A 24,122-nucleotide genomic window follows, 5' to 3' on the forward strand; every position below is an offset into this window, starting at 1 on the left:
TAAAATGATGGAGGAAAAAAAATATATCTCTGATATTCCTGATATGCAACAGAACAGGGTATGTTTTGAATAGATTTTTAAAGCCTTGCTCATTCAGATCTTAGTGGGACTACTCCTCTGCTTATTGAGATGTACTCTGTTACATGGCTTAGCAGATGAGGGACTCAGTGTATACTATATTCCATTTTACTCTCTCTTTGGAGTATATTTAGCACACAACCCTAGAGTTGTGTAATTTTGCATAAACATTACTTACGTAGGCTATAAATGCCCACGCCAAAGCCTACGTTCCCAGCTGGAGTGACAGCTCATTCGTGTTCCTGAATGCTTCTGTTTCATTTATTGCTTTGTTCCAGAAACATTGTTAAAAAAGCCCCTGGATTGTTCATTCTTACCTACGCCTTACAATCTGTTAATAAGGCAATAGTCACTCCTGCGTATCTACATGCAATTTCTGCATGTATTTAATTAAGTTCATAGAGAAAGACATCTAAATTTTCTACTCTCTGCATGCAAAAAGAAAAAAAGCGCATGCTTTTGTTACTTAAACTATCATTTTGAGATTTTTTTCTCCTAGCACTGTGTCAGCTGTGCACCTTCTGCTACATTTCTCTGCCTGAAAGGAATGTGCAGCATCTCGTGGTGTCATAAAATAACCGCTGCAGCACGCAGCCACTAGCTGCCTCAGTTCAGTACGTTCTCCCCATTTTCTGAGCCCATACGTGAAATGTGACAGGTGGTGTCATTTTTTACCGGGTAGTGATTCATAAGCATTTAACTAGAACATCGGTATTTTGTTCTTTCTTGGGACTTCATGTGAGATAATTACCACAATTTCTGATTTACGGCATTTGTCATAAAGTAGAAGGTATTTGCATTTTCTTAGGCAGTAACTTGGCAGGAAGGCATGCAAACGAGCACTCACGGCTGAAGGTTTATATCTTATCAGGACCAAACATGACTCTGCTCTGCAGTTGCTGCATATAGAGATGTAAACAGGTTGACCGTGACTTGCAAAACTCCACCTGAATCCCAGAATCCCAAATTTTCCAACCTGCTCTCAGGTGGAGGGACACGAGGAGAAGTAGATAATATGCACAGGTACAACACACCCTGGAGGACGTTGCTCCTGTGAGCAACTCACGAACCCTAAACTGACCCTCGGTGTTGTGAGAGGTAAGTCAACGGGAGACCGCTCTGCCGAGGGCTCCCTCTTGAAGCCCCAATAGTAGCAGCGTGCGTGGCAGAAGCAGGTAGAGAAGATACTGCTCTGGAGATCCTATAAATGGTCACATCCCTTAGAAAGGCTGCAGGGTCTTGACCTCCTATGGAGGAGACAACGGCCTTGCACAAAGTTCTAGAACAATCTGCTATGTACTCTGATAGTTCTAGAACAATCTGCTAGGTACTCTGATAGTCTTTGAGGCAATACAGCCAGAGTTTGCTAGACAGACAAAAAGACGAGGATTTTGTACAGGAGAAAAGAAATCATCGTGGCGTACGAAATAATATGAGAAAATTAACCTCCTAAGCTAAACAACAGTCGGAAAACACCTTACAGGGAATTCAAGGTCATGTTTGCGATTCTCCTTATCAGGAAATAAGCCTGTGTGCAAAGAAGTACCCACAGGAATTTGATTCTCTCCCACCCTTCTGGTAGAGCGGCAGCCCCTCCCTCCCTCCGCCTTCCCTCCTCTTCCTCACCCCTCCGAATGCTTGTTAAGAGGTAAAGCAGCCAACATGTAACCCAACTGGACTCTTTTGGGGAGTGAAGACCCTATGTGAGCTCTGCAAACGAGATAGGGGCTCATTTCAGGAAAGATACAGAATATGCAATAGGAACTGTCACCAACATACTCACAGGCTGCTTTTCATGACTACACTCAAGCCTCAGATACATTTGTCCAGTTTGGATATTGAACCTGGCACAAGGTATAAACTAACAGTAGGCTGCTGAGTGGCCCAGAATATCTAAAGAAGTCTTCACTGACTTTTTCAGGTGTTTTTCAGAGTGTTTGAAAAGCTCCCGGGCCAGGTAAGCTCTGGCTGGAACAGCATCCAGGCTCCAACAAACACCCAAGACCTGCACTGTCATTAAGTGCAACATTTACACGTTTGCCTGAGAAAATGCAAGTCTCACAAAGTGTTGTAATCATTCGACAGTAGCAAGAACAGCACCAGAGGTTTTTGCTGAGTAGGTATGTCAGCTTAGTCCCTGACTAGGCAGCTTGGCCTATTTCAGCCCTCCTTTAGTACTTCATCCCCATCAAGGGAAGGCTGAGGGGGCATCTCATCAATGAGGACAAATATCTGAAGGGAGGGTGTAAAGATGATGGAGACAGGCTCTTTTCAGTGGTATTCAGTGACAGGCAACGGGCACAAACTGGAACACAGGAGGCTCCATCTGAACATCAGGAAACACCTTCTCACGGTGTCGGTGACCAAGCACTGGCACAGGTTGCCCAGGGAGGTTGTGGAGTCTCCTTCTCTGGAGATACTCAACAGCCATCTGGACATGGTCCTGGGCAACCTGCTTGAGAAGGAGGGTTGGCCCAGATGGCCTCCAGAGGTGCCTTCCAACCTCAACCACTCTGTGATTCTGTGAAGGGAAAGGGGAAGAGAAAGAGTGTGCTCCTGAGATAAACTTTGAAAGTGGTTTCAAGAAGCTCCTATCTAGCACTGTGAGAAACCCAGCTCCCAAAGGTTTCTAAAAAAAGGTTGTGAGTCTCCTCCAGTGCTAGTAGAAGCAGTCTCCACAGGTGTGGATTGTCAGCTGTCCAAAGAAGGGAGAGGAAATCAGGAACAGTAGGAAACTGTCCGACTATCGTGTCCCAGGAAATATCTCGTAAGACAAAAAATTAACAAAGAACCAAATTATCAGGCAATAACGCTATATAATCAGTTCCATCATTTCTATAACAAGTTCCAGATTTGCAAGTACACTTCCCAATTGTCAACTTGCTGTTTTCAGCAACTTTCATGCTCTGACAAGTGATGACCACTAGTTTGTGCATCATCGAATGCTCTGGTTCTGAGAAGAGACTCCATCACAGTCAGACCCGGTACAGAGAATTGCAGGTATATTTCTCTCTTTTTTTTTTTTGCATGGTGATGGTAATACCACCTTCAGAGTCTTATTTGCACTGGGTTACCTTTTGCTGTGTGTAGCAGTTTTGGGCTCTTTGTGACTTTCACAGAACTAAGCTGGGGATAAAAACAAAAGTAGAGTTAAAATTGGCCTCATTTTCCTTTCGGTATGAGTTGTGCACTTAAACCGTGACTCATCACGGCTTGCAGTCACACCCAAAAGCACGATGAGCTGACTGGCCAGTCGCTTGAGAACAGGAGGAAATCCAGATAGACGCAGCAGGTGGGTGAAGATTGGCTCCCTCCTCTTGCAGGATCACCGCAGTGACAAACAAACCAGTAATCACTCCGGTTTCTCAATTGAGACTCCAACTTGGTAATGAGTCCCAGAAACTGAACAGCTTCTGTTGTGGGGCATTTAACGCGCAGCTCTAAACAGAAGCAGGCACTGAATCAATTTTTCCTCTGTTATGACAAACGGGAAAATTTACAACCTCAGAAAAATAAATCCCCTTTTCAGAAAGCTGTAACGGTAGAGTTAATATGTCGAATATTCAAACCGTCTTCCTGGCAAGTCATTGCGTGATCAATACAGAGGCAGTAGGTTACAATAAAAACCTTATGCTGTGAAATTAAAACCTAGCCAAGTATTTGAGTGTATGGTATTCTTTCCTAATGTTGGTATGCTTTCCAGTTTTAGTCAGATCTTCACACACATCATTCACTTTTGCAATCATCCTGTGTAGCAATAGCAAGCTGGGTGATCATAAAGAACTTATTTAAGCTAAAGAGTAGCTTAATTAGGTACTTAAAAAAAAAAGTTATACCATGCTGTAAGAAATCATGTTCTCTCTTCTTTCTGCCACTGTCAGACATCTCCAAAAGCAAATGCAATTTCATTGTTCACTGTTCTGATCCTGGTATATTTACAATAGCCTTAAGACTATAGCCTAAGTGTAAGTTCTTCAGAAGCTTTCTACCAAAACATTTTAAAATTAATCCTTCTTCAGGCATTAGACTCAAAAGACAAATATGCTTGGATATACTGGAATAACAACTCATTTCCATCTTTTCTTTCAGAGTGCTTGAAACATTTCTGTCTAATGCCAGAAAACCTAACCGTTTGAATCACTTAACCAGTGTTTTTGTTGTTCATCTGTCTGTCTTGGTTGCGTCCGACCTCTGTGATGATTGTAATAGAAAAAACATTCAGCTTTTCTTTCCCTTCTTCACTATGACTCAACATCCTTCTCCTCTCAGGGGTATGACTACAGTTCTTAGGGAATAGGTCCAAAGTTTCAACATTTCAAGTATTGCAGAGATTTATGAATCTGCATGTCTGTGAAAGAAAAGCCACTTCTTTCCTGCTTTCAAGGGGCTCACCCACAAATACTTTTGTCAATTAAGAACACTCAGGGTACCTCCTTCCATGGATATAATGAACGTTCCCTGGGTTTTCATCTGGGGGACGGAGGGTGTTGTATTTTATGAGCAGAACAACAAACCAGTACTCCAGATAGCCCCGATAACGTAGCACCAACGAGCAGACTGCTCAGAGCAGTTTAGAGCGAAAGCAAGAGCAGAGCCCCGAACCAGGCAAACGTGGGAATAACACACTACCAGCTCTTAGTCCTCCTCAACTAAGGGTGTGCAGAGGGGCCATCCCAACTTGCTAATTCAGGAGACTATATTATACATTAAAGAAAACAGATGGGCTCTTCTTTCCCTAGCACCGCAAAGGCCGTTTTCTAAAGAGATGACTTTCTTCCCCAGCATGACCCTTTCACAGGAGAAGGGCACACGGAAACGGCGGGGGCTGCTACGCGTTTAGTTTGCGGTCCTGTGAATGCGCATCTTCAGCCCCCCAAGCATGAGGTGTTTCACCAGGTCTCCCTCCATCTTCTCAGAACCTCGGTGCTTCCATGAATCTGCTTGTAGATCTGCGTCTGACTGAAAGCTTCTGCTGGTTTCAGGTTTAGTGGTTTTCTGCTGCAGGGAGCTAATTCATCTAAAGCCCACACAGCTGCGATCCCACAGCGTGACTTGAGACTGCAAACACTCATCGAGCCCCGGATGACACCGGTTTTCCCACGTACACCGAGGTTTTCTCCCAGGCTTCAAAAGAGCCACTGTACAATAATGCCTGGTCTGGACAGTCTGGCTGCAGTAATTTCACCTCACCTCCTGAACATTTTTGGTCTTTTCCCAGATCCCTCAGATCAGGCATTGCTGTCTGACAAAATTACAGCCATTACCAATTTTACTCCAAGTTTCCAGGAAAGCAAATCCATCTTTCATGAATACATCAATTGTATTCCTCTTTCAAGCTAAGTACCCAGATGGGGCTTTTTTAGCTGTCCTGATGCAATTCTCATTCTTCGGTCTTCCTGTACACCTCCCTCAGCCTATCCAAGCAGATCTTTTCCACAGCTAGACACCTCTAATTCTGTTTCCCACCTTTTTGCCATTGTTTACACACTGTTTATAACCCTTCTTGCAGAAGAAAAAAAATATTCTCATTCTTTTCAAGAAAAAAAAAAAATCCCGTTTTTTCCCCCATTGAAATATTACTGTTTAGTTTAAGGTTGCTGTTTTTAAAAATAGTATCTGAAAACAAATCAGTTTTAACTGAGAGGCCAGTTTTCCTTTTAAGAAGCTTTGATACGAATTTGGACCAAATTAGCTTTAGATTTAAGATAATCACTTTTATAATTGCACTTTGAAAGACAGTTTACTAGAATAGGACTAACTTTTAGATGAAAAGCATTTTTTCTCTTTTTTTATGAACAGGGAACTTTTAAAAATATTTTCCTGTGATTAACAGTATGCTTTTCCAAAATGAACAAAAGACTTTTGTAAGCAAGAAACCATGAAAAATAAGCATGTGTGTTTCTAAGAATTAGAACAGTACCACACACGTACAGCAAAAGACAGTATGGAAATAAATTCCAAAAGAACGTATTTAAAGACTTCAAAAACCATTTTAAAATAAGAGTCAGATTTTCAGCTTGTACATATTGACACAGCCATGAGGTTTCAGCCACTTAAATACATCACATACCATAGCAGCTCCTTGACAGCTCGATTTACAGTAACAAAATGGTATTTAAGCATAGATTAAAGAAAAACAGCGTTTGTGTTTGCAAGTTCACAGGAGGGAGTGGTTGGGTTTTCATTTACCGGAGCGTAAATGGACTAGTCTTCTATATGATGCCTACAGAAGTCATATTTGCCATGGACGTGTGTACAAGGGGGCCTTCAGCCTCTGCCTGGTGAGGCCAGGGTGGCACTCTCCACCAGGTGACTCCGCTCACGGCTCGTGGTGCCGACGAGTGCAGGAGCACACCAGAAGCGGGCCACAAGCTCAATTAATTGCTCCAGCAAGAACAGACCAGTCCCAGCTGGGATCTTTTCCCGCTCCACCTGCCATCACCGCGTGCATGGCTTGCAGACGTGCAACACAGCTGCTGTACGTACGCATGGAAAATCTGCTGCTCCGGGGAAATAGTGGAATTGCTGCACATGCGTGAACATAATTTACTGCTTGCAACGCTACGGCCAGTGCTTCCAGGAAAGCACCTGACCTGCTCCATACGTGTGGTGCATTCCATCTATGCGTGTGAACCTGGTGCACCTAGGACAAAAACATGTCTTTTACTGTGGTGATCTGTACACTAATTTGGCTTACAACCAGAAATGCTGGACTCATTATATATGCCTAATCGGTCCATTGCAGTTTAGGTAGGGGGCCTCAGACAAAAACCCTCTTCTCACTCTGAGATAAGCGTCCTGCTCAGCCAGAAAAAAATGGACATTTCATGATGAAAGGAAGATGGGCCTTTAGCACCTATTTTTCTCAATGACTCCACGATGCTTTTCCTCTAGAGGATTCTGATCCCAGCATCTTGCAGCAGTACACAGGCACAGGTTCAATTAACGCGTGGTCCTCCGAGAGTTATGCCTCCAGCCTAACCCAGTTATCCACCTTCCCGCCACAGACAAAGGCATGACACAGGCATCTCCAAAAGGAGTTTCATCACACCTGTCTCATACACCTACCATAGGAAGGCAAAAATTACCCCATGGAGATGCCTATCTAGTTCCATTGACTGCATGGGAGCCTAGGTAAGTAGCTTAGACTAGACAGCTAAATTTTAGATTGATGAAGATAGGTGAGATGAATCTCACCTTTAGCGTTGGGCTATGTTGCAATTTACCTCTGGAGAATTTATAAGCTAAGGTTCCATGGTATGAAACCAGCTTCAGCATAGGAAGAGAGGGCAAGGGCAGAAAAGATTCACAGAATCACAGAACGGTAGGGGTTGGAAGGGACCTCTGGAGATCATCTAGTCCAACCCCCCTGCTACAGCAGGATCACCTAGAGCAGGTTGCACAGGACACACACAATATATTAACAAGATCACACACAATATTAAAGATGGCCTAAATATTCCTTATTTTAGGCTGTGCCCTGTAGTCGACACAACTAACCTCCAGAGATGAAGACCACTTTCATCTCTCTGGGCCATTGCCCACACATAGACTAGTCAGAGCTCAGTGAAATCAAGCCACAAACTACCGCTAGCTGAGTTTGGTGCATCTAGTGTGCCAGATGCAGTAAACAACACTAGCAAAGAGATAGCTATAGCCAGGCTTTGTAGGGAAATAACAGCTTTTGATATAATGGGACTTATAATTCTATTGTCGTCAATGTAGGAGAAAAAAATCTATGGCAAAAAAGGGGGCATTTTTCTTTGCTTTCTTCTAATTGTATTTGTTATCATGCTAACTAATTCTGTGAGCACTTACCATATCAGTTTTTATATTGTTTTATCTTTAAAACATTCATTGTTTATCTGCAGGAAGACATACTTCCTTGTTTTTCAGCTTAGCTCCCAGATCTCCTTTTTGCTGGTTTTACTTCTCCTTTTCAGGAAAAAAAAAAATGGACTTACTTTTTTATTTTTCCTCTCTCCAGTTGTGTCTAATTTCAATGAGGAAAGTACTTACTCAGTTCTTCAGACTGACTATGAGTGAGAAGCAAGCTATTATGCCATAATTTCATTCCCTATTGTGTGGGAAGTCAGCATTGCATCATCCCTAGGAAAGAGAACAAGAAATGAAGATCCCTTCTTGGTGGGTGCGGTCCAAGATTTGGTAGCCAATCTTCAAGCCAAAGTAAGAGCTCCTTTTGTTTTATTTCTTTTTGTTTTGGTTTATTTCTTCTCTCTTCAGTTCCCCTCTCTTCCCCACAAAAATCTTAATTGTAAAACCAGAAAAAAAAAAACAACAACAAACAACCTTTTGGTCTAGTGGTAGGTATTTTAAGTTTTCTGCTTATGCTTAAACATTGAGAACATCCTGTATTTCTGCAACTCAATTTTTACCATCTAAACAGTTGTCTTAAAGCTGCTTTCTTCACATCTGAGTACTAGGGGATTGGGAATTACAAACATGGAAGAGCATGAGAACTACAAGTCATAGAAAACATAAAGAGCAACTGTAGAAACTTAGATTCAGAATACATTAAGAATTGGCAGTACCGAAATCCTAAGCAAGAAGGTACCATTTAGATATCATTATCAAATAGCTATCCTTAAATTTATTTGCCAACAAATTGCTTATGTTATTTCGTAATGAAACTCTGATTGTACTGGGGAATATATTGACCAACTAATAACTAAAAATAATTAAATGCTGCCTTCTTAATGAGACGAAGGCAGTTATCAAACAGTGAGAGCGGGAAAATCTGTATTAGCCTCTATCAAAACTGAAAACCTCAGAATTTTGCTCAATACTCTCTTCATATGAATGGCAGAGACAACCATACCCTCTCTCCACAATGTGTGATTTTGCCAAATCCTGTGTGAGACTAAAAACATCTCAGGTGCTCATATTATAATATAGTTGTATTAAGTAAACTGGGGCCACCAATGATTTCTTGCTTAATCAAAATACAGGAGTTTATGTATAAAGACAGGAATAGCGGTTGTGTTACATCTGAAGAGAACTGTCAGAGGGGTTATTTCAATTTGCAAAGTACTTGTTCCTCTAGCAGAAATACACGTGAAGAGATTCATCGAAGAATTCCCAAGGAAAGGAGGGGGTGGAGAGGCAATTTTTCCTCCTAACAAGGGATTCTTCTCACCTCAAAGGCATCATACCTCCTTCAGAGAACGTTCACAAGATCAGTGTGTAAAATGAACAAGCAAAGACCACAAATGTATGCATTTTTAAATTAGTAACTGAATATCCAGATTTGCTCTTAATTTAGCAAATTTTTTTTGCACCTTCCACTCCTTGACCGGTCCCATCCTTTACACTGCTGCTGTTCTTCGTACTCTTTCAGCACCTCTTTTGATTTGTCACCCTCTTTGCTTCATTAGCTCCAGCACGGCACAGGCACAACATTTTTGTCCTGGCTGTATATAATCCTGTTTGCTGCAGGCCTTTCAGAGAAAGTATTGCTTGACTAATCTCATGTAGGGCCAACACAGTAGATTGTTTACTTTATTGATGTTGCCTTTATTTGTTTTGCATGATTGTCAGTTACAAAAGACAACTGTTACTCAGCTGTATTAGCCCACAATAAAGAGCCTAAGGATCCAGGCACATGTCAAAGTAAAATGAAAGGTGTGTCACTTTAGAATACGGCTCCAATTTATGCGCCAGCCCTGCAGCAGGTGTAGTGAACAGACTGACAGACTGCAAATCTATACAAGGTGTTCACATCTCTCTTGAATGTCGTCGATGGAGGAACAGACAGCTTTTATTTCTCAGACTTTTCCATCAGCATGCACAATTTTCAGAGGAAGTACTATGAATTCGCAGAGCCCCGTGCAACTGGGAACCCTTGAGTAAGTGATCTGGAACTGCTACTTGGGGTATAGTTGCACATCTGCTTTTACAGTGCTTCGGATTCTCGCTTTTATTTTTGGGTGCTAATGAAGACGTCTGATTAAAGAAACACTAACAAACTGCACCTTACAAAACTGAGACTAAAGGACTTAAAAAACCTGAAGACTGCCTGTGAAATGCAGCCACTCCCCACTTAAAAAAAATAATCCCATTCAGAACTCTCTTTTCAGCTAACAAACAAATTATTAAAGCAGCAGGCATATCCTGTCTGTTATCAGTTTTAGTCTGGTATAATGACTTTTGAAGAAAGCTATTAAAAAGTTCCTTTCTAGTTTGCCGTGAAAATGAAACTGTTTGGTTCACTGGGTGGGGGTGGAATCAGTTCTAGATCCCTCAGACCTCCTACTTGTGTAATTCCTAACTGGCTTGCCACTGAAAGTAAATAAAAGAAGAATTTCATTAGGATTACCATTGTAATGGTAGTAACTCTGTAGAAAAGGCTATTAATACATGTAGAGGTAAAGTAATATATGAAAGTATGTTTTCAAGAATGACACCCCATGCTTTTCAAACATAAGCGTCTTTCCCCATGGTTTCATCTGTTTCTGAATTATGCAAGGTCAGTCATTACATGCAAACATGAGAGCAACTCCCTCCCCTTTTATTCATGCCTATCACTACTAAATATTACTAGTAAGATCTTTGCTCATACATTCCCCACAAATTCTCAGGAAGGCTAAAATGTAAAAACAGCTTAGGAAAGTTACATGGCACTTAAATACAGTGCAAGACAGATTGTATTTTCTTATCTGCTTGAATTTATGAGGCATAAATGCAATAATTCAAATGTAAACAAAACTGTTAAAACTTTGCTAAAATTTCATAACAATGAAATTCCCATTAGTATTCTTGGCAGTGCATCTTTTGCCATTATTTATGCTTTATTCAAGATATGCAGCTTCTAGAAGGTTGCCTTCAATGGTGTCCTTGAATAAACAGATATATGGAGTTTACCCCCCCTCTGATCTGGCCAACAGAGAACTTTTTCCCTTTTAATATAAAAAGGGAGGAGTTTTTTTCCATCTTTCAATCAGTTTCCCTTTGCATTGCCTTCAAGATGATACTAGGAAGAACAAGCTGTCCTCTGGGTACTTTTAGCAGATGGAAAGATCTTACTGCTACTGTAAGTTGCTTTGGAGGAGACGAGTATCTACCAGAGCCTAGAAGTACTGAAAATTCTCTGGTCCTGGACAGGGTAACACACATCAGCAGTTTCTAAAACATCCTCTTAGCTATCTTAGACCGAATTTGTACATGTAAACGGCATCACACAAAAATACTTGTACAGGCCAGAAAACTACGTAAGCTACATATACACGGCACTGGACATCCTAGTCTGCCTTTCACTAGGGATACTAGCTCAAGGAGAACGCCACACCATGTGCGGTGCTAGCGCTGGTGTGTCCGTTGCTCGCTGAAGGCTATCTCCTCACCACAACTTGCTCCGCAGTATTTTTTTTGCCTTGACACTTATCTCCTCTTACTTAGCACAGCACAGAGGTCGAGAGCTGGCTGACAAATCGAAACCGGGAGGAGGACAAGGTCTGTCAGCGGGACACTTCCAGCAAATCATCTTCGCATCAACACTGCTTCAGCTTCCACAAAGCCATGTTAGACCACACGACATAAGCTCAGCAGGTCAGTAAGTTATCCCAGCAAAAACTCCCTCGGGATGGTACCTTTGCAAAATAAATGCTAGTTAGACATTTCCTGGCACAAAAATGTCACTAATCACATTACTGGTCAAGCCTATTAATTGGTGGCACTTCCCAGCACAGGCCTCGAGCCGCATTTCCAAAAGACGAAGAGTTTTACCCCAGTAAAACACACGAAGCCCGTACCCCCCATCACATCCCCGTCCCCACGACGACACACGACGGCTGCGGGGCCGAGGCCGGCGCTGCGACCAGCGCTTCCCACTCAGCAACAGCTGCCCCTTGGGGCATCTGGAGAGCCCCTTCCCGCCGGAGAGGCAGCGAACAGCTCGCCCAAGACCCAAGCCAGCCCCCTCGGCCACCACAGCTCCTCAGGCTGCTCCGGCGGTGCCAGAGGCGGGCGGCAGGGCCCGGCGCTGTCCCGGGGAGCCACTGCAGGCAGCGTGCCGGCGGCAGCGCGCATGCGCACTGCGCAGGGGTGTGGGCGGCTGCGCGTCGGCGGGGAGCGCCGCGTCCAATCAGCGGGCGGGGTGTGCGCGCGGCGGGGAGGGGGCAGAGGCGGCGGGCGGGTAATGTTGTTGGGGGTCACCTGACCGCTGGCGCCGCAGTCGGGCCGCAGCCTCTGTGACTGGAGCAGCCGAGCCCGGAGGAGCGGGAGGAGGAAAAGGGACGAGGCGGTGACGGCGCTGCCCCTCCGGCCGACTGGCTCGCGGGTGCGGAGGCTCGCGCGGAGGAGCGGCGGCAGGCGCTGAGGTGAGCCGAGCCGAACCGAGCCGGCCGCTGCGGGGAGCGGGCGCGCGCGCCCCCGTCCGTCCGGTGCCAGTTGGGGGGGGCGAGGGCAGCACCATTCGCGCTGGGAGGGTGGGGGTGCGTGGAGGAGGCTGAGGCCGTTCACGGGGGCCGTGTTAGTCAGCCGGCCCCCTCTGCGCCCCCCCCTCCCCCCCCCCCACACACACACACTCTGCGGTCGGCGAAGTGGCCTGTCCCGCCGCGGCGGGGGCGGGCGCTGCCGGACCCCGGGCCAGGGTTGCGAGGGCGGCGGGGTCCCGCGGGGGAGCCGCCGCGCTCGTGGGGGCGCCAGGCTGCCGCGGGGCGGCGGCGCTCTGTCAGCGCTGGGCACCGGGCGGCGGCCGGCTCCCCGTCCTCGGTGCCGTGCTTCAGGTGTTCCCCCTCTTCCCCCTGAGGCCTGTGCCCGGCGCCGCCGCGGGGCTGGGCAGTCGGTCGTTACTCAGCGTCTCGTTGCCGGTTTCCGCGGGTGCCCATGTGTCCGTGCGCGCCGGTGACACAGGCGTGACTCTCCCACGCCGCGGTCCCTGGCCCTGTGCGAAAGGGGCAGCTCAGCCGTGCTGGAAATGCGGCGGTAAGCCCGCTTTGCCTGGGTGAAACGTGCAACTGGTGTGTTTAGTGTTTGTTTACCCTCTGTGGGAGCTGGGGAAGATTTATTTTAGATCGTAAACAACGAGACCCAAAGCCTGTCTGTCTTGTTTTGTACTGTGAGATACTTGGCATGCTTTGGGGCATGCCGAAAATGCAGTAATTATAAAAGAATTGTTGCTTGCTTTTCTGTCAGATTATATTTACGTTCTCCGTTTTAGTATGCCAATATAACAGTGATCTCAAATTCATATACAACTGAGCCCTCTAAATGTTTGTTGAACCAAAAAAGGAAAAAGTAAACATTCTAGGAGTAAAGTGAAGATAACTGTATATACAATTTCATCATGCAGTAACTTTTGACAGACGTGTTAATTTGAGGTACTTCAGGAAGGCACTGTCAGCATGTGAAAAACATACTTGACTGCAGTAATGGAATAATTGCAATCTAGAAACACTGTAAATTAAGGTTACATAGCACTCTGAATACTCTAGTAATAGAGTCAGTCCTTTAATCTCAAATATTATGCCGCACTGAAAAGGAAAGCATATATTCATGTCAAACGTAGTAAGTCCAAATTAAAGCAACTAAGATAGTACAAATTTTATTTTGTAGTTTATGAGTTTAGCTTTAAAGGTGACTTAAATGGCATAATTACTGTTGGATGCCCTAAGACTCGTGAGTAAATCTGTGTACATGTTAGCAAGTAGTGAGGCCCCAAAGTGGCAGATTTGCAGAGAAACAGTTGTTGCTGAAAACAGAATATCCACATTGTATGCTTTTCAGAAGGGTTTCCTTCAAGCTAACTGCTGAATCCCTTAGCATTTGGACTTTAGATGTGCTTTCAAAAGCACATGTTCCAGTTAAATTTAGTCTAAAAAGAACCTGCTCTTATTGTCCAGGTCCATCTTGGGAAGTGAATGAAAGCACAGTAAGTGGGATGTTTGGGAAGTTTGCTTCACTAGCACACTCCTGATTTTAACCAAAATGCTCAAGTGGAGGTTTAACTTCCATCTACTGTATTTTTGAGCATTTTGGACTCAAAAATGTGGAAGATCTTGGTGCACTAAGTATTTATTTGCTTTTAATAGGTTCTAAAATCCTTATCCTACAGATATTTTGAGCAGTAATAATTTCCTGTTAATATAAGAATTATCAAGTATTAAAAACCCCCATATTCTCTATCATTAGGATCAGGTGACACTCTGAGCATAGAATAGAGATGTCTTTGTACCTGAGTTGTATGAGTCCCAGATTACTTTGTCCTGTGGTTTAGGGAGACATAGCTCAACAAGTCTCATTGTCATGTCATTCCCACCCACCCCCCTCGACCTTCCCCGTTTTATAAGATGAGGTGTTCCTATAGATTCTGCATAGATTTCCTTGTAATCATAGAGATGTCTTTCTCCCTGCACCAGGCATGCTGGTGTGAGGGGGAAGAGTGGTTGGTCAGTCAAAGGATTCATGTTTGTGTCTGAGTGCTGGCATTTTAGTTGTCCCTTAGAATTCAACCACTGAAAGTTTCATGGGGGAGGTTTTAGGGGTAGAAAAAAAACCTTTGTGGTATTTATAGAGTAAGCCCTGTTTATGTGCAATCCCTAGTTAAACCATAGGTAACATGTTAGTTGATGCAAATGTGGCTAGGAACAAAACCTTACGTGAGCAAAAAATAACTGCTGAAACAACCATTAAGTTGTATGAATTCAGCCTAGTATGACCACAGTGGGGGTAATGTGTGAGGACCCACCTGCAGCTTTCTTTGCCACCTACCTCCAGTTCAGAGGTTAGTGGTGTGGAGAGGGGAAAAAAAAAAAAGTAATAGAAAGGCTCACTTTGCTCTAGCAAATCATAGGCTGTATCACAAAAGTAACTCAATCTCCAGCAGTATGCTGTATTTTTTAATTAAGGCCTCTCTCAGGCTGGAGAGAAGTTTTGTTCTTGTTAAGTAACACAAAGGGAAACCTTAGTATTCTGTGTAAATGTGAGGTAGCAGGTCAAAGTAAGGCTCAACTGACCGGTCAGCTACTGAAGCTTTAGAAAGGAGGGGGAAGTGCACTATGAAGGGCAAATTGACTTTAGAAGCATTGGTGAAATACAAATAAATTGAGTTTAATCATTAGACATACATTAGAGAGGAAGAGGGAGCCTAGGGTATCAGTCAATCAAAATGCCTTTAAATAAGAGCCTGCATCTTAAAGAATATCCAGTTAGTCTTTAGAATCATGTTAAGATAATGTGTTTGTGAATGGCTTCATTTGAACTGTCAAGGTAATGTTTGTACAGGTTTGTTTGGATTTCAGTCTTGGCCCCTTGACTAATACTTTGATAAGTAAATAGGTAGCGTTTGCTATCCCTGTTTATGCTTATTTTAAGGTTGGTATTTTCTATTATACCATCTCAAGAATACTTATTTGCACCTTGGCTAGTAAGGCTATGTCTTTTAACATCATATGTCAGATAGGAAATGGTCTACAGTTTCCTCATGGGAAAACTGCAGCACAGCTTAATGTGATTTGGTGGAGGTCTTTACTAGCATTATCATTTGAAGTCTGATCTTCATCTTTTTTTCCTTATTATATAAATATAGCCAATTCTGATGAACCTATGCTTTTCTGTTTTCATAGGAATGTTTCTGAAGTTCTTTCTGATTTATGTCTAAAATATTCGTAGAATTTTCTTTGTTACACATACTGTGAAGAACAGTTGTGGGGGAAAAAAAATTGAGTTAAAAAGCTAACACCAGAAACAAGATTGTGAAGATAATTTCCAAAAAGTGTTTTTCTTTGACTTGCCCAGTATATTTGCCTCTCATCTCTTCCAGGTTCTTGTGTCCTTTGAAGTTGAGTAAGAAACATTAGAACCACAGATGGTTAATTTAATATTCATTATAAATATTTTGACATACATACTTGTGAATGGATTCTGACAGTCGTTAAAACAAACTAATTTGTGTGGTTTGTTTAACTGTGGCAAGGAGTAGAATATGTAGCTATAAATGCAAAGGTATTTGTCCTTTAATTAAAGGCAAGAGTTGACAGTAGATGTTCATCGTGCATGCTTTATGTGATGCCAGTTTACCCCTTATCGTAAGTGTGTATTTTATTCTCTAACCTAGTTCTTATTTAAAACCCCCCCCACAACTTCTACTAGTATTTTTCAGGCTGTTCTGTTTGTAGAGTTTTTTTGTTGTTGGGTGGGGAGTTTTTTGTTGGGTTGTTTAGGGGTTTTTTCTTTATTTTTAGATGAACCATGCCTTCAGGAAGTCTCTACATTGTTGTTATCTTTCCAGAGTAACTCTGTTTGAATATCAGTAGAATTGAAGGATTGCAAGTGGTGAGACAAGTGGTGCAAAGGAGTCTCTGAAATCCCTTCAGTCCTATTTAATTTTCTAGCACTGAAACAAAACAAATCCCACAATATGATTTTTATCCATATTCAAAAGTAAACAATTAGTGTTGTGTAAACTAATGTTAAACTGCAAAGAAGTAACACTTTTTTTTCTGGTTTTGATATGAACTGCTTTATATCATCTTCTGAGGGAAATTATTGAAACTTCTGTAGAAAATTTCTATGATTACGCAGTATCAGTCCTTCCCCCTCCCATGCCCCAAGTTCTCATATAGCTTGCAAATATTAAAAAAGTGAATATTCAGGCTTAAAACCTGGAAAACAAATTAAGACTCTCAGCGCAGACTTAAAACTTGCCAGACTTCCCGTGATTCTTTTTAATTCTCGCTTGTGACTTGACAAGAGTCCAAATGCTGTGGTAAGAATTTTGTTGCAGAAATGCAACCTAATAATTTTTTAAAAGCTCATTTATGTAATTAAGCTGTGAACAATATCATCCAGATGTTTAGACTAATAAACAATACAATTTAGAATTTTAATTATGAATGCGCTAGTCATTTGAAGATGAGACCTACTTTTTTTAGAGGAGAAAGCATTGTTCTTATGAAGCAAAGCTTAGTTTTTGCCTTTTAAAAATATTTTTTTCTTTTAAAATCTTTTTTAACTGAAGATGGAGAAGCAATAAACATGAACACTAAAATGCTTGTTCATTCCTTGTCAGAATAACATGAATCAGCAGCGATTAACCACTGTAGGCATTCATCTGTAACATAACTTTATTTCCTTAAAAGGAGAGGTAGCTGGGGGCAAGGACATAGATATAAAACTTCAGAAAAAAGCCTTTGCAGTGTATTTTGAATAAACTACCTCTTACCTAAACTGTCTTGTTTTAGCAGTAGTAAATGATAGTTGTCCCTTTGTATTTTACATCTGTGGATGGCAAGATATATTTTTTTTTAAGTAGGATAAAATCAATGTAAATGTCCACCCTAAAGGAACTGAGGGAGTTAAGTGACCTGCTGGAGTTTACTCAATAATACCAGCGTAGGAGTCAGGAATAGCACCCAGAGGTTTTTTCCAAGCTATTTTTTTAGGGTCTACAATGCCTTTTTTCCAACTGTTCAGGAATTTAAAGTGTTCTAAGAATATAGACATGTTACAAGCATGATGATAGCTGAGCAGACCTTTATTTTTCTGCTAGGTGATAAATTAATCTTGCTAGTTTTATCATGATGGTCATCACAACTGAAATTGCATCTGGATGTCCAAATTCAAACAGCTCAGATAGCAGTGACAGCAAAGGTGCCCTGCCTGGGTTCTGCGCCTACTGAAGGGGAGCTTCACTCCCCTTATTATTTCAAAAACTTTACCCGTGAACAAGTGAAAGTTATTGTGGTTACTACAGAGCATTAATATCCAGTATGGTATTAGCGGATGATTGTTCACTAAGTAAGTAAAGACTAAGTTTTAAAGACAGTTTTGTTTACTGGTTTTAGTAAATTGGGTAACTTTGGGGCTGGATCATTTACAGGAAATTTTTGGTAGCTGAAGGTCAGGAAAAAACCCCATACGTGTAGATTGAGTTGATTGTGATGGTAGAGCCACCTAATTGATATCTGAGTCTAGGAATAAAAGATTAGCTCTTCTTTTTGGGAACACCTGAAATGGATTTATTGACTGATGGAAAATAAGTAAGAGGCTGTTGCTCTTTAAAAGAAAGTGCTGACTTGGTAGGATGTCAATCTTGTAGCTGATGTATTTTTGCTTGGGTTTGCTAGTACCATTGCTATCTTACTAGAGCTTAAGGCAGAACCACAGGTCAGTTTGTGCTGGTTTGTTGTCCCTCTAAATAGCAAGTCTGTTACAGGTGTTGGTAACAAAGTACAGTCCTGTGTTTTATTTGACAGTGAGTCTTCCACAGACAATCATTAGGTTTGGATGCTAGACTCGCTTGAATCCAGATGCCTGTGGGTTCCCATTGTATCTTGGTGACCATTAGATACTGGATTTTCTTTTCCAGGTTCTTAGACTTACTGCCAAGAGTTTAGATTGTAAGTTTGGCAAATCAGCTATGTCGTTCCTGAAAGTGCAAGCCTTCTGAGTAGTAAAGCTGTCACCATTATTGATTTCCATGGATTTCTGTGCTCTGATATAGTATTTTTAAGGACACTTGAAACATTCAAACTGGGAATGTTCAAAAACTATTTGCGGTAAACATGTGCACAAATCACAGGTGTATCATAATGTAAATTGAAGCAGAAATGAGTGATGTGCACTTTGAAAGCTGTATCTCAGTTTTAAGGGCCATTTTAGTTTTCTTTGGCTGTCTGCCTTAAAGAGCCTCAGAGCCTATGGAGCTCACTTCTGTGACTCATTCATTCTTTCTCATTGTGAATTTTCTTCTAACGCCACCAAGCAGATCTTTCCAGTGTCAATGAGTCCAACATTCAAAACAGTCTCTTTAGCTGTAAAGCATACCCCTTTGTATGTTGAAATCTCACCCTTTTCAGTTTTTGTGGTGTTTGAGTATAAACTAAAGGACACTCAATTTATCTGTGTGTTAGCCATCTTACTGTTGTTCTAAGTTATTTTGTGGGAAAGTTCCTGGCAGCTGTTATAGGCAGGCAGAGACACCTCCATCTGTTATTTTTGTCATCTTTGTTCAGAAACAGTGATCAAATATATAATAAACCAGCTACAAGCGTACAGAATTGATGTCACCTGGTTTTCTAAGTTACTGAAAGGCTTAGTTGTAAACTATATGGCATTGGGGGGGATTTTCTTACATTGATGCAAAATGCAAGATACTTTCTTTAAATAGTGTAAAGTCTAAAGAAGTTCTTGCTAGTAATTCACTGATTTGACTAATAGTATGTTTTATTTAGTTAGTTTGGTTGATCGTTATGATCTTGTATGTTTGGCATTCATTATTAATAAAATATTTTGGACAGAGCATTAATGTTTTAGAAGTTCTCTACAGAAAAGCCAGAATTCTTTGGTAGTTGTCTGGTGGGTATCTGGATAAGTGGCAGTGATTTGGGATAATTGCTGCTGATTTTAATATTTGCAGTGAGCTGATGGGTGGTGTGTTTGCTTTATTGTTCTAAGCTTTTGAATGTTGTCTTAACATCTGCATCTTACTGCTATTGCTTCTGGTTAGCCTTATAACTTTCCCCTTTGAATGGGATTTCTGTTTGTTACCAGCTTTTTTTGCAAACACAAAGGACTTCAGCATTATGGCAAATTGTGAAGTTTGGGCTCAACAACAGAAAAAAAGGCAAATGCTCATACTGAGTGTTCTGTGACAGCACACATACACTGTGTGTTTTCCTGTCCTTGGCTTAATGGAGAAAATTACTCCTTAGCATTAAATGCTTGAGAAAGTGGTACTCTGTCATATCTTGACTTTAGGAGTGGTTTGCTAAGAAGATCTATTGTAAAAGGCATTTACTGGTTTTATTTTTATTATTTTAATATATATATTATACAAATAATACATAATTTTGTATAATACACTATTTCTATATTTAAATATTTTATTCAAAAGTATATATCTTTTTTGTGAAATGCAATACAAAACTCTTTCCGGGACTGTATAATTATCTGAATTGTCAGACTGAATTTTCACTTAAACATCAAGCAGGTTTTTTTACCCTAGTTTAAATGCATGGAGTTAAGCTGTTTTCTGTGCATACTTTTGTCAGCTTCAGTGACAACTTGATACTTCAAAGCTTCCTTCACTTCTCGCATAACACTTCTTGTTGTTGACCACAGGATATTGAGTACAGGTTTTTACAAGTTGCAGTGATGCTGCTGAGCATGAAAGTTAATTTACCTTGTGCCAGATTTATATGTGTGTGGATGAGAAATATATTACACTATTATGAGGTTTATTCTGGTAATGTGTTGCTACTTTTATGCTATCTATTCCAAGGTAATATTATCTATTTTCCTTCTGTAACTTAGCAACAACAGTTCCTTATAGCTTTATAATCATTATGACTGAGATCAAGTAATCTTTGGAATATACACAGTTTTAGGGAGTTTGTTTTATGGTTTACTTAAAGATCTGCACCAAGTGACTCTTTCACCTGCAGTCTCTGCTTTAAAGAAGTAGAGGATCATTTAACTTCTTTTATTCTGCAGTCAGCTAGAAGTTAAAGAGCAGTAATTGCTACCAATTGTAAGCAATCAGATGAGCAAACCTGCAGTCTAATTTTAAAGTACCTTATGCTTACTATACTTTGCTATTATGTTAATAATATAAGCTAATGAATAACTGCAAATGCATAAGAAAAATGAGTCTTGGATGAGATCTGTATTTGCCAATGAGTCTTGATAGGCATCTTGCTCTGATCTGTACACTGCATACTTAAATGTTGTTGCAGTGCTAACTTTCATTAAGATAATAAGTATTTTATATGGGGTTTTGATAATAAATATGTACATATCTAGTCAAAAGTAGAGATGTCTAAATTTACTGAAGATAGGATAATTTACAGGTATGTGTTAGGCATAGTTTTCCTATTGAATTGTATGCTAGTAGGGAGGAAAAAAAAAATTGGAGTTACTTCACTTTGATAAGGCAGAACATAGTTTTATAGCCAGTATTTAGGAGAAAATATTTTTGCCTTTAGGCAAAATGCTTTTTATCTCAAAATCACTCTCTGATAAAGAATGGAAATTTCATAGTAGCATGCTTGGTTGTGTTTTCAAAGCAGAACTAATTCATTCAGCTGCAAGTGTTCCTTTATGTAGTTTTTATACTAGCATGTGTGTTTACATACATGCTCTTTTTTTTTCTCTCAAGACTGCAAGGTTATTGGGTGCACAGAATTTCAGGTGAGAGGAATTTGAGGAATGCTCTTGTCCTGACAGTGCTAGTTTTTCACCCACTAACTGAGGATTTGTAGTTAGTGAGTTTTCATGTTTCTTCTTTAATCCTTTCAACCTGCATTGTAAGGACTGTTTTAAGTTTTGTAAGATCTTTCTGGACTATATTTTTGATAGTAACTACTGTATCAGATATCTTACAAGAATATTCTTGTATGTTTTTGTTTCTTTGTTTCAGTTACGTGGTTCATTGATTCTGACTTAGTGAACAGTGATTTAAATATACAGTCAGCTGCTGACTTCTGGAATGCTTTCACAAGTTATCTGTGCCTGCTTACTTAAGTGTTTTCCTTACTTAAGTGTTAATTTCAAAATAAGAATAGCATGGTAGTGTATGAGTTTTAGTCTGGTTTCCAAGGAAATAATTTGTGTTACCATTATTTGTAGTGTCCATTGTCCTTCTTTTTAGTAACTTGTTGCTGCTTTCATTTGAATTGTCTGAGAGGAGGGAAAAAAAATCTGATAGATAATATTTGTAGAAAATTATGTAGATTGGACACCTGCACCGGGAGGATGAAAGCCTAGAAGGATCTGTCTTTGTAGGACAGTTGCAGCATGAGCTTATAAGTTAAAGCTTCTTTAAAAAGCACCATTGAATTGTTTTCTCCACTGCACACCTTTTCCCCTTTTTGTCCATCCATAAATAAAACTAATTTTATGAATTTCTGAATGCTCCAGGAGAATAGTTAAAGTAGAAGAAAAACAGTTTACAGAAGAGATTTTTTTTTCTCTTGAGTACAACAGTAAGTCTTATTGTGGATATGTATATAATAAATTACTTACAAGTGTATTTTGTACTTATATGCTGCCATGGAAAATCTAGTTGGCTGTCTTGACAAACACTATCATAAATGTGGTACTATGCCTTTATTACACAACGGGAAAACAGAATTAAGACTTTCACAAGTTTGACCTCTCTTAGTACTTCTCTAAAATGTTACAGCTTTTTACAGTGGTTACATTTTCCTTTTCCTGTTTGATGCTTTTTGTTTTCACCAGCATTTTCACTCTTCTGATTCTTTTCCTTTTGATTTCTTTCTTTATCATGTATAACAGTAATTAGATTTTACAAAGGAGACTGAGAGAAATTTAGTGTTTGAGTGTGGTGTGTGTGGTGGGTTTTTTGTTTACTTGGGGTTTTTTTTATGGTTCTTTTAAATTTTGAAATGCATAATGAAATGCTGCATTTTATGTTTTGGACACCTCAAAAAAGCTTGTGTCCTGTTTAAAAATAGTGGGGGCATAATGTACAGACTTCATCAGTCAAGTTAGGAAGCACAACATTCTGTCAGAGTACACGACATTGTCGGAGTAAAGTGTTAAATTGAGTTACGCTCAAATTGAATATTTATTTTCACTTCTCAAGATACAGAAGGTAGTGTTTCAATGTTGAAACCTAAGTTGTTTTGGGGTTTTTTGGCAGCAACAATGTTGGAAGCTCACTATCAGTGCTTTCAAGTAGGCCGCGCACTGTTTTGAAAGCACGTTGTGTGCCTTGTGGCGATCAAGTGAAAAAGAGGGTTGTCAAGTCCTCAGATATATAGATATCTATCTTTATATATATAAAGATAGATAGATACACACATATATACATGCACTATTGTTCCTTTTAGCCTTCCATGCTATGAAAGTGTAATGAGCTGAATTGGAACTGATTATTTTGTAAGGGAAAACCCAAGAGGAGCATATATGATACATGGGTTGTGTATCTGACGGTTGGGAGAACATGGGACTTCAAAAGAAGAAAGAAAAAAGAACCTTTAAAGGCCTGTCTGTAACAGTAGTCTCCCTCATGAGTTTTGCCTCGGTGTTCACATATGTCTTTATCTTTAATACTTACCTATGCTCCCCATCACCCTGGATTTAGTCTTCTGTTTTGTCCTCCGTCCCTTTTTGATGCTTTTAAATTTTTTTTTTCTTTTTTAGAGCTTCTGGTAACAAACATGGAGTCATACTTTGTTAAACTGCATGTGCTGTAGTATTTGAGGAATATGGTAAGTTAAGGATATAGAGCAAACAAATTAGGAATACGTGATTTATACTGCACTGCTTACTTCTCATAAACTATTACAAGAAGAGAATTTCATGAATAACTTTCACAGGGAATTGTTTCATAATTCCCCTTTAAACCAATTGGAAATTAAATATTTCCTAAGTAAACAAATCTCTGTAGTCATGTCTTTAGGTATGTGAAAACGTTTAAAGCGGGGGTTTTTTTGCTTCCAAAAATAAGCCTTTTAGAGTTAACAGTGCATGGTATAGCTATTGCTTAGTAGGAAAACTCTGATTTGTATAACTTTTTTTTTCTCATAACTTTTACTTTCATAAAACGAAATTTTGCATATTTAAGCAAATGCCCCAAAGCAGACACCTTCTTTGTCTCTTCCAAGTTATAATCTGTACATTTTGTTGGTAAAGTTGACTGTGAAGTTGAGGGTACAGCGTTCCATGAGGGAGGAGTGGGAGGGGCAGATAATGCTGATGCTCAACACTTTACCGGGGTCCAGACTGGTACTGTGCTGCTACTGCCACAGGCAGTGTGGATCTTTTTCTTCTCTCTCTCTGTTCAACAGATCACTAAGAATGCCTGTATGCCATGAAAATCTTGAGTAGTGAGTAACCAGGAGTATAGCTGGCAGGATGGTTGGGGTTTTTTCCCCACTGTGTTTAAAAATGGCCATGCCCTACTCCCTCCTCACATTGTGAAAGTTTTTTTCCCATATTTGAAAACTGAAGATTTGCATTGGCTACAGTTTTGTTGTTGTTGGGAGCTGGCTTATCATAACAACTTCTGTTGAGCAATATAATGACTGGGTAGTCCTGTGTCAGCTGAAGTGAGTCTCAGC

At 40.7% G+C, this 24,122-nt stretch overlaps 1 protein-coding gene across 5 annotated transcripts in view; it reads left to right on the top strand.

The window, feature by feature from the left end:
- Positions 1–981: 981 nt before the first annotated feature.
- Positions 982–24,122, top strand: part of BACH1 (BTB domain and CNC homolog 1) — a 43,053-nt gene continuing 19,912 nt past the window's right edge. Inside the window, exons 1-5 of one of the 5 annotated variants that reach the window (XM_054812566.1) lie at positions 982–1,176; positions 2,972–3,078; positions 8,066–8,265; positions 11,494–11,643; positions 23,203–23,270. The gene's annotated coding sequence lies outside the window, so the exon portion shown is untranslated. Of the gene's footprint in view, positions 1,177–2,971; positions 3,079–5,345; positions 7,213–8,065; positions 8,266–11,493; positions 11,644–12,237; positions 12,414–23,202; positions 23,271–24,122 lie in introns of those variants that run through there. The other 4 variants (XM_054812568.1, XM_054812567.1, XM_054812564.1 and 1 more) reach the window with 4 other exon arrangements.

Source organism: Grus americana, chromosome 1 (genome assembly GCF_028858705.1).
Source record: "Grus americana isolate bGruAme1 chromosome 1, bGruAme1.mat, whole genome shotgun sequence".
NCBI classification, from domain to species: domain Eukaryota; kingdom Metazoa; phylum Chordata; class Aves; order Gruiformes; family Gruidae; genus Grus; species Grus americana.